The following is a 10,085-nucleotide window of genomic DNA, read 5'->3' as shown; positions in this document are numbered from 1 at the left end:
TTGCCCCTCCTTCCTTTTTTTCCACTGCACGCCCCTGTCTCAAATTAATTTTCAGTCTCTCGGTCCCCCATCCCCACTGTGAACAAGCCTCAAACTGTGAGGACATGGGAGCATTTCTGCACGCTGTTCTCACATGGTAATAATTAGTTTTGAGCATTTCTCATTGACAGACAGATGCCAAATACTAAAATAACAAGCAGACTGCAGGCACTGGTTGTCTCCTAAATAAGACTACTGCCCTACGATCGGTGAACAGAAGTGTAAATGTATTACATCCATTCTTGGATCAAACCTTACCTAGCGCGAGGGTACAGACGCATGAATCATCCTCTGTTTTGACTGAATATGACCACACACAGGAATTTGCGTGAACTTTTTTTTTTTTTGGCTGGTTGCTAGGTGATGGCTTCAGCTCTTGTGAGAACGCTGTGTGAATGAGGCGGGGGTAACTAATGTCCTCACCCAATGACCACACTCTCAACAGACTGCTCTTGTCCAGTTAAAAAAAACATTATGCTACTTCCTCAATGTAATCAAACACACCGCAATAGGCAGGCTGAAAAGCTCTAATACTCAGCATGTGTCTGATGTTTTCCAATGTGAAAAAAAAAACTAACAATGCAATGGCCCTCAGGGAAAATCACACTAACGTCAGTAAATATTGTTTTGATTTAATTCATTTCATTTAGGATGTTTTTTTTGTTGATTTATTTTTTTAAAATTAAGGAAAATTGCTAACGGTGGCGTGGTGCCGTGGTGCCGTGCAATCCAGCGAAGTTTGGTATTGATCGGACACCAAGTAAATATGGAGCCAGTGTTGCTGATACCAATGCCGATACTTTTGACTTCAATGGGAAGCTTTGTGTGTCGTGATTTATGAGACGAAGTTGACAGCTAGATGAATTCTGACAGAATTTAATGATCACTAAATCACTGTGATTTTTACTTTCTACAATAACTAGTTAACACTACATATCACACTTTTCAGTATTTCATGCATTTTGAAACTGTTTTTGTTTTTTGGAGACCTGAAATGTAAACGTGCCCGTGTCTAAAGCACTTTGGATCAACTTATATTTTTTAAATGTGCTACAGGCTATAAATAATATACACCTGACATTCAGCGCAACAAGTTCAGGCATTTTTCACAGTCCATGTTTAAGGTATATTTTTTTCTTAAAAATAAAATTAACACTATATACTGAACTTAGGGGCTACAAACAAAGTATTTGTCCTATCGTGCTAGTATAGATCCAATACCAATAGCAGCATTAGCATCGATGCCCCCACTTTTAGTGCAGGGACCATCACAGACATTTTTAAGTGAACTAATGTTCATTTATGAATTTATTAATCCAGCACATACGCAGGCAGAAAAACAGACCAACGCACACTTTCCTGAGTACTCACGAGTCTATATATGCTACACTGGTGATCTTCTGCCTGTGTGATCTCTACTGGGGTTATATTATTTGTCATTGTGTATATAAGGCTGCACCTGGTTCACCACAGGTGCCAGTGTAGTGCAGTTTGGCAGAAGGTGCTTATAGGGGCACAGGTGTAGCACAGCGTCTAATCATTCTTTGGTTGACGGGGACGATCACACGGTTTTTAGTGCTCACTCGGGACGCCTGCATGCTGGCACGCTCACAGCTTCAGGACAGCCACACCAGTCATCATGTCATTGCGCAGGTTTTATTTCCAAGCCCCTCCCCCCCAAAAAGCCTGTTTGCTGTATCCATTAATTGCTGGTTTGTGGGAACATCAACCAACAGTGATGACACTGATTCACTGAAGCGCATCAAAAACGTTTCCCGCACACCCAGCTGAGTGACTAACTCTGGGTTTGTCGCTACATGATCAGATCCATTAATAATATGGTTTCACTAGAAAACAGTGCCTTTCTTTTTACACGGCTGGTCCTACACCGCTCAAAATTGTGCAAAGCTTCCTGGATTTTGTTGTTTTTTTGGTTTGTGTTTGTCTGTTTCTGGTCACTTTTTACGCTTTTTAATGCGCCGTTAATGCTGCATTTCCGGGAAACAGATAAATCCTAAACTGATAGTGAGTGTATTTCACATTTGGGAAAATAAGCTGAATTTTCAATCATTTTAAGTGGAAAATGAGATTTTACGAGATGCTCACATTTTCAAGACAGCCAACCAAAGAAAGAAGCAGAGAAACAGTGATGAGCATTAATATTCTTTTTTTTTGGACAGAATGTCGCCTGCTGACCGAGTTTCGCATATTTGACATAGTATTGTGCTGCCAAAATTTCTTTCCTTAGTGACAAGGTCTGGTTGCTCATGCACACAAACCCACACATAACATGCAAAGAAGTAAGAACAACCCCTGTAAGAGGGATAAAAATACTTCCCATGATTGTGGTATATATCTGCTCCAGACCAACACTGTGACAGCTTCCTCATCTATATTCCTCACAGACTTTATGTTTCACTCATTTGCATTAAAACATACATTTGTGTCAGATGAATAACACTACAATCAATCTCTCTGCCAATGACACACACATCCATTGCTTCTTTAAACTCAGCTATTTACTATCAGACAAAGGGCTTGCTAAATAACCACTAAGCCTCATAATTTGGAGAATAGCACAGCACCTCTTTGCTCTTTTTACTCTCTTTAAATGCATTTAATTCCTTTTAACAGAATAAATATGACAGGGAATAGTAGAAATAACTCAAGAATTAGAGCTGTGCTCCAAAGCTAAATCATATTTTAGTGCACTTACAATTCCTCTAAAAGCTTGGGCGATATGGCCGCACAGCAAGAGTGATGGCTTGTGGGACTTTGGGGTAGAAAGAACAGCTTGAGACTGCTTGTTGCAAACCTTTAAACCAACCTGAAACGCCAGATGCTCACACTAAAATGCTTCTTTAAGGTGCCTCCTCCATCTCTTTTTTTTTCCTTGCTCAGAAGGCTGAGAAATCCATATTATTGTGTTAAATGTAGCTTCAAAAAGCGAAGGCAACACATTCATTTTAGATTCTGGACACTGAAAGGACCACATTTCCAAGTGAATTCAAAGTCTGCTCATTTATCTGTTTCGGGACAAAAAAAGACTGAAACCATTTGTAAAATTCCTATTTCACTTTGTCTGCGATCCAGTCCATTTGTTTGTTTTGTCAGCGACAAATTGTCTGGGCTTTGTGCCAGTAATCTTTAATTCTAATGGCTTAACTTGGCTGAAAGTGCAGTATGCAAATTAAAAGATATGCTTCAATCTGTTAAATTCTCAAATTTTGAAGACAGCAGCTGAGATGGTATAACAATTCAGCTTACAGACAAAAAAAACTAGATTGGGTAATGGTGTCTCTTGGATGAAGCCAACTGCATAACCTTATTCAGTATTTTGGTTGTCTGATTAATATCAATCATATTGTGTGATTTCACCTTTTTCCTTTTAAAGCACAGCCAAAACATCTAAAAACCAGTGAGATCCACATTCCTACAGGAGTGCCATGGAGCTCATTTATACATGTTTGCCATTTGTCACTCCATTTGAAAAGAAAAATGAAATGAAAGAGGAGGTCCTTTAAATATTGAACATTTCATGCATATTAATACCAGAATTGTGTTTGTCCTTCGTATTATAAGGATACAGCATTTGGAATGACGTCAACCCGAGGCACCTGTTTATTTTCTTAACTGGGTTAAGTGTCATTTTTTTTTTAATATTAACAGGGTTTGTCGGCATCATTTAAACGCCTGACTCGGTTATTTAATGCTCTGATCATTATACATTTCTTCACTGAGACTGAGGACTAGTGTGGTGGCCACATCACTTTGACTTTAATCCAGACTCCTCCTCTAACTTCCGATATGCTTATTTTCCGTGCTCTTATCTGAAGACTTGTTCTCTATAACAACATTTTTTAAAAGGCAGGCATTAAGAGGCTTAGCAGTGGATGTGCTTTAGCAGCCAAAAGGTCACTTTTGCAAATTGGGTTCATTAATCTTCCAGTGTATGGCAGCTCCATTGGGACACTCTTCATACACAGACACAGATTAAAATGGGGAAAGCATTCGTAGATTAGCCCAGAAAAAAAAGAAACTCTTGGAATGATAAAGACTCTTGTGACGAAGTTGAGCCTTGGCTCTGTAAAGTCAGATTGCCAGTTTCGCTCAGATCAGAGTGAGAGAGAGAGCCGATGGGAGGGATATATGGAGTCTGGAGTAGAGTTTGACTGAGCTGTGATTATACCATCACAGATGATTATAGTTAGGCATTCCACTGACCCAGTGCATGACAGAATCTCTCACTTTTCTCTCACTCTCAGTCTCTCTTTCTCGTTTTCTCTCCGGGTCTCTGGGTGGGTGCCAGCTCTCCTACAGATGTAAAACACCTGCACAAGCAAGACGAGCCCCGAACACTGTAAGGTATCCAGTGTTCTGCAGAGACCCATTGATTTGGCTGAAATACGAAACAAAAGAATCACTACAACAGCAACAACAAAAACGATAATAGTGGACGGCAGTGTTTCCCAACCTCACCTCATTCAGATAAACCGAACTTTGCCTTCATTGTACAGGATACAGGAAGCCTATTTTTTTACACACACATAAAAACACACGTATCTATATCCACATACAAACTCCGGCCAAAAAAACCACCAAAAAAAACTTAAGCATGCATCAAAAAGAACCAAAAACCTGTATGTGTCCCTTAATCAGCATTTCTAAGAAGTCATAACCATTTTCTGGTTAAAGAACTATGGTCTTCAATGGATCTAGGATGTGACACAGACACACTGTTTTCACCCACACTGACGTGCAAATGATGTTCATCGCACCAGTCCACAAACCTGCTTACTTCAGCTGAATAGTTGCTAATGCTGCAGTTGCTTGTGAGTAAAGTGAGAATAAGTGCTATCGGAGCATTTCACTACTGATTAGTTTGAGAGTCGGTACGATCATTTCTACACAAACCAACAGCGAGCAACAGGATCCCTTTAGAAACCAAATCTGACTAATGCACTTTTTTGCTAATTGTGTCTCACTTTTAATGTCACTACAGCTTTAAGGTGTTGCAATTAAAATGATGAGAGGTGTGCTCTACTCAGTTAACATGGTACTAGAAAACACAGGCTCATATTTATAAGAGCAATAAAAAAGTAGGCTTAGAGTAATTCTACTAATACTATTTTAGACTATGGACTAAGTCAGTGGCCAGCATTGTTATTGCACCAAAGAAGAAGATGGTGCTCACTGATCTCGTAAGCCTCACCCAGCTCCATTAAATCTTTACTATATAATAAAAGTGAAGCATATTATCATAATATTGTAATGATCATACTTTTAACATAGTAGCTCAGAGTCTTTGGTTCTTCTGGCATGCTAATTGCTGTCTTGAATCCAACGCTGTCTAGGAAAAGGCAACAAATGACTTTGTAAATGAGATCTAGATCTACTAATAAACTTAATCAAAATTTCATTTATCCATTTAGTTTTGACAAACCATCCTCATAGTCCAGATGGCATTGTGTGTTTTCAGTCTCTGTTCTGCCATCATGATGCTTATTAATAATTCATGTCTCATAAATGACTTATCAGCTCCTTCTCCATCTCTCGGTTGCTTTTCTCTATGTTATGGCTCCATGCACGCTATGGATGTTCTGCACTTCATGAAGCCAATGAAAATGCGCAACCTGTTCCACAGCTATTCCAACTTGCTAATGAATGGTTTGTTTTGATGCTCGTGGTAGTGCTTGTGTTGGAGTGGCTGTGTGTCACGACACCTGGATTTTATGCAAAACCACATTTAAGAAGGTAGCCAAATGCGTTTTCTCTGCAAATAATAAAATGTGGGATTCTGGCATGATAAACTAGTCATCACTCACATAATGAAAATCATTCCCACCTAAACATTGTCATTAAGGAGAACTTTAAAGGGTCTAATGAAACTAAACTCATAAAGACTTCCTGTAATGATCAGAGAGTGCAGATGGGATTGGATGCTGCTCACACCACTGCCGCATACACACAAACACAGATGCGCACACTCGCGTTCAGAATTCGTATATTATATTCAATCCACTGGGTGTGTAATGATGGCCGTTATTAAAGCGGGTAATTGTCTTACAGCGGTGCCGTGTTATTGGATCCGGGGGCCGTTCTGCAGACACAGTCGGAGGCAACTGGATGTAAAGTCGCTGAGCAGTGAAATAGGGAGCAGGGCTGAGCAGACACACAGAAGATGGTATCAGCATCAAAGGGAGATGCTAGCATTGTGCTGTCTGACCCTTCTGAATGGCACTCAGCCCACCTGTTATCCTATCCCCCCTGGGACTCTCACTAACTCTGTCCCCTTCCCTCCTGGAACTAGACACTCAGTTTACTAGGAAATCTCATGAAAACCCAGCAGAGTGAGATTCAACCATCAAAGATATCAGGCACAGATCCATTGTACCATGGAAAAAATTGGGCCATGTGATTGCAGGCTTATTCCATGCAGAGGTTTGTAACAGATCATACCCACATAAGGGCAAAAATAATAATAAAATATTTTTAAAAAAAGTAATTTTTTCCTTGTTATTAAAAAGCAAAGGTTATTATTCACAGTGGAATAAAAATGTTGAGGATATCTCAGGAATAAATCTCAGTGCTTTAATCACTGTTTTTAACTCCTGTCCATTGAAACATTAGGTTGATGCCATTATTTGTAATCCACTCTGTAATAGTTACCCCTGTTTTTCATGCCTGCCTTTACAGTTTTTTTCTGCTATTTTCACACTCTATAACAAAAATTACTCTGAACATTCATTTATTCAAAACAATACCATGTCAGCAAAAAAGAAAAAAAGTGTCATTTCATTCATGAAAGAAAAATACACTGTCATTACAAAAGAACTCGAATAATAATATGTTCATGAGGTGTCCTTAAATGCAGTACGACATTCTCCAAGGGCTCTGTGAAAAATGATTGAATACAATCATTCTGAAACAGCGCAAAAAGGAAGGAGAAGACAAATGAAACCAAAAGCAACATAATAAATAAAACTATTATATTAAATACACTGCAGCAATTTATAAGCAGGGTTTGAAAAAAACATGACATTTAATGTAGCCTAAAAGTTTATATTCTATTAAAAATTCTATATTAAATTCTGTTGCAGTGATTTATCAAAACACGCAAAAATATACATGGAAATGTAATATAGGAGGCAGACCACCTTTATTCTTCAGCGCAGTCTGAACTCTCTTAGTAGTTTTCTAGTAATTTCTTTAAGTAGTCTTTAGGAATTTCTTGAAGGACATTCAAAGCGTTTTTCTATGAAGGTATTTTGTTTTACTGCATTTGCGGTGTGTTTGTGATCACTGTCATGCTGAAAAATAAAACTGCTGTCAACCAGATGCTTTCCAGATTATATTGCACGGTCAATAAAAATCTGACAGTACTCATAATGTTCAGAATTCCAACAACTTTGACAGAATTCTCAACACCAGAGCCTCCAATGTGTGGTGCAGATGGCTGTAGACACTGTTGCATCATATATTGATGACAATTTGGATTTATAACTCTACATAAAGAGAGTAAAGACCTGTTGCCACTGATTTTCAGTCCAGTTCCTGAATACTTTGCTGGAACAACTGAAGGGCTCAATCCATCTCTCAGCTCCCGTGTCAGCTCTGTGTTGGAGCTTTTCTTATTTATTACTTTCAGAAGCTGTTCATCTGCTGTAGATAGTTTTTGACCTAATAACTTTTTACAAATCATTGTGTTGGAACAAAGATACTATTTTATGACTGTCAAACTATGTTAGCTTTGCTATTTTTCATTGATTTAACTAATGAAATTGGAACAAATGATGTTTTTGCGATGGGCTGCGAGTAACAAAGTGCCTACAGAGACAAACAGATTCTTTGCTAATGTGTGTGTCATGTTAGACACAACGCTAGTTATTTCCTTAGGTTAGGGGCCCGTTTATGCTTAAATGAAATGCTTCTCCTAGTAAACAAACAAGGTGTGGATTTATGAGCACACTGATATCTGAGATGTACTGAAGCCATGTTTAATGCAAGATTGCTTATTTCATTGAGTTCATGTTATGGGTCAGTGTAAAAGTAAACTTGGTTAGAAATATGTTCAAGTTTAGCTGTTATTCATGTGATTAACAGTAGAGTCAGCCAGTTCTCACATTAGATTGTTTATATAATGTTACACTGCACCATGAGTGTATTTGAGACGTAATTCTAGGGCTGTACCATATGACCAAAATATAAGACGTTTCTCGTCCCGATAACGATATATACTACAAAATAGTGCTTTTTCTGTGAATCTCGGATAAGTAGACTTGTGTGAAGTCTTTTCAGCTGGTGTACCTGAGTCGAGTGTTTTGACCGATGCATGAAACGATATATTTTTAGATGTAAGTTGTAACAGCCGCCATCTTCTTTGCGAGTATTTATTACATGGCGTACTTCGGGGAAATTTTTACTAGTCCTTCTGTTCGGAGTTACCTGGTTCTGCCTCATTTTCACCGTCTATGCTGGAATTCTCTGTGCCCCGATGAAAAAATATTGCCATAAACGGTGTATTTTGCGACACCACGAAACAAATGATAGCGTATTATTTGAAACGATAGATGTTTTCATTTAATCATATCGCACAGCTCTATGTAATTCTATTATATAAAAATATTGTTGTTGTAGCTCCACTTTGTGTGGACACCACAGCGCATTTGTTTAAGGGCACTGCTGTGATGACAAAGATTATGAATTGTAACGTGTTGCTGAGATGTCAGTGGTTGTTTGGAGTTAAAAGAAACAAAACAAAAGGAAATGATTTTGGGGAGGGGGTAGTTCTAATTTAACCATCAAGGACCTTGACACAAATCGGCAGTAACATTTAGAAGCGGCCTTTTATTACCTCTTTGGTTCAACAACAACAAACCCATCCTCCTTCACAGCGCCGCTGAACTCTCATTTAACGCTGGCCCCACAAACAACATTAATCCAGTTCCTGCCCAGCTGTGCACAGTGTGAGGTGAAGCTGGCAAGAGAAGAAGGAGGTGGACCGTCCCAATACCCTGTGGTCTGTACTTTAGCCAGCCAGCTGGTGTCATTGGATCCTTCCTGACTTGGACTGCAGAGGTGATTTCTCAGTAGAGGCCATGGAATTAGCATCTTAAACACAGTTTACTGGAGTCATTTTATCAGCAAGGCACTTTCACATGCAGTCTGCGGGTAATTTGTTCTGGGAACTGTTCTCCAAAATCACAAACCAATACATTTGCACAAGGAAATCCTACCTGTAGCTATATCTAACTGCTCTAATCAGGTGCATCATTCAACTTCTAAAGGTAAGAGATAACAAGACATCGGTACAAAGTCTGACCAAGTCACATTTTAACTTTGGGGCAGTAAGCTATTATGGTTGTCTCTGCATGTCCGGTAGACACTTTTGTTGAACCACCGCTTTTCCTGATGTGAAAGCTTCTACATTAAATTAAGTCAATACGAGAAACAACAATGAACAACATTGAAATTTTAGAATCTGTATCCAGCAAAAAGGGTGAGTGCAAAAGAAACACTGTGTGGGTCAGCTGTGTGAGCTCGTGAAGTTAAGTATGAACTGTAAAAACTGCATGCTGTTTTTTTGTTAAAGCACAGTGGCACACTCCTTCTAGTGCTTACATAGCTATTGGAAAAGCCGAGCTATTTCCTCCCTTGCAAGACCAAAGGCAGCCAGGACAGAATAAACAGGCCTTTCAGCCCATCCTGTGGGGAATGTATTCCTTTTACCAACTACCACATGGATTTTAACATAAGAAGGTCAAAGCTGGGATTTTCTTTTGCACAAATAAACAAGAGAAGGTGGTTTATTTATTTATCGCTGTCTTAATATATGCAAAGTCATAATTAAGACAGAGAAGGGAGGGAAAGAAACAGAGGATGAGGGAGGGTGTTAGTGTTAAGGATAGCTATCTGGAGTCAGTAAGGAGGTGGTGTGCATATCTCTATTTAAGGGATATTCGATATTCAATTAAAAAAATAGAGTACGCGCTGTCGGAGTTAATTCGGATTCACATGAATTATCCCCAGTCTACATGCACTGATGG

Source organism: Astatotilapia calliptera, chromosome 1 (assembly GCF_964374335.1).
Source record: "Astatotilapia calliptera chromosome 1, fAstCal68.1, whole genome shotgun sequence".
NCBI classification, from domain to species: Eukaryota; Metazoa; Chordata; class Actinopteri; order Cichliformes; family Cichlidae; genus Astatotilapia; species Astatotilapia calliptera.
Note: the sequence above shows the minus strand (reverse complement) of the source record.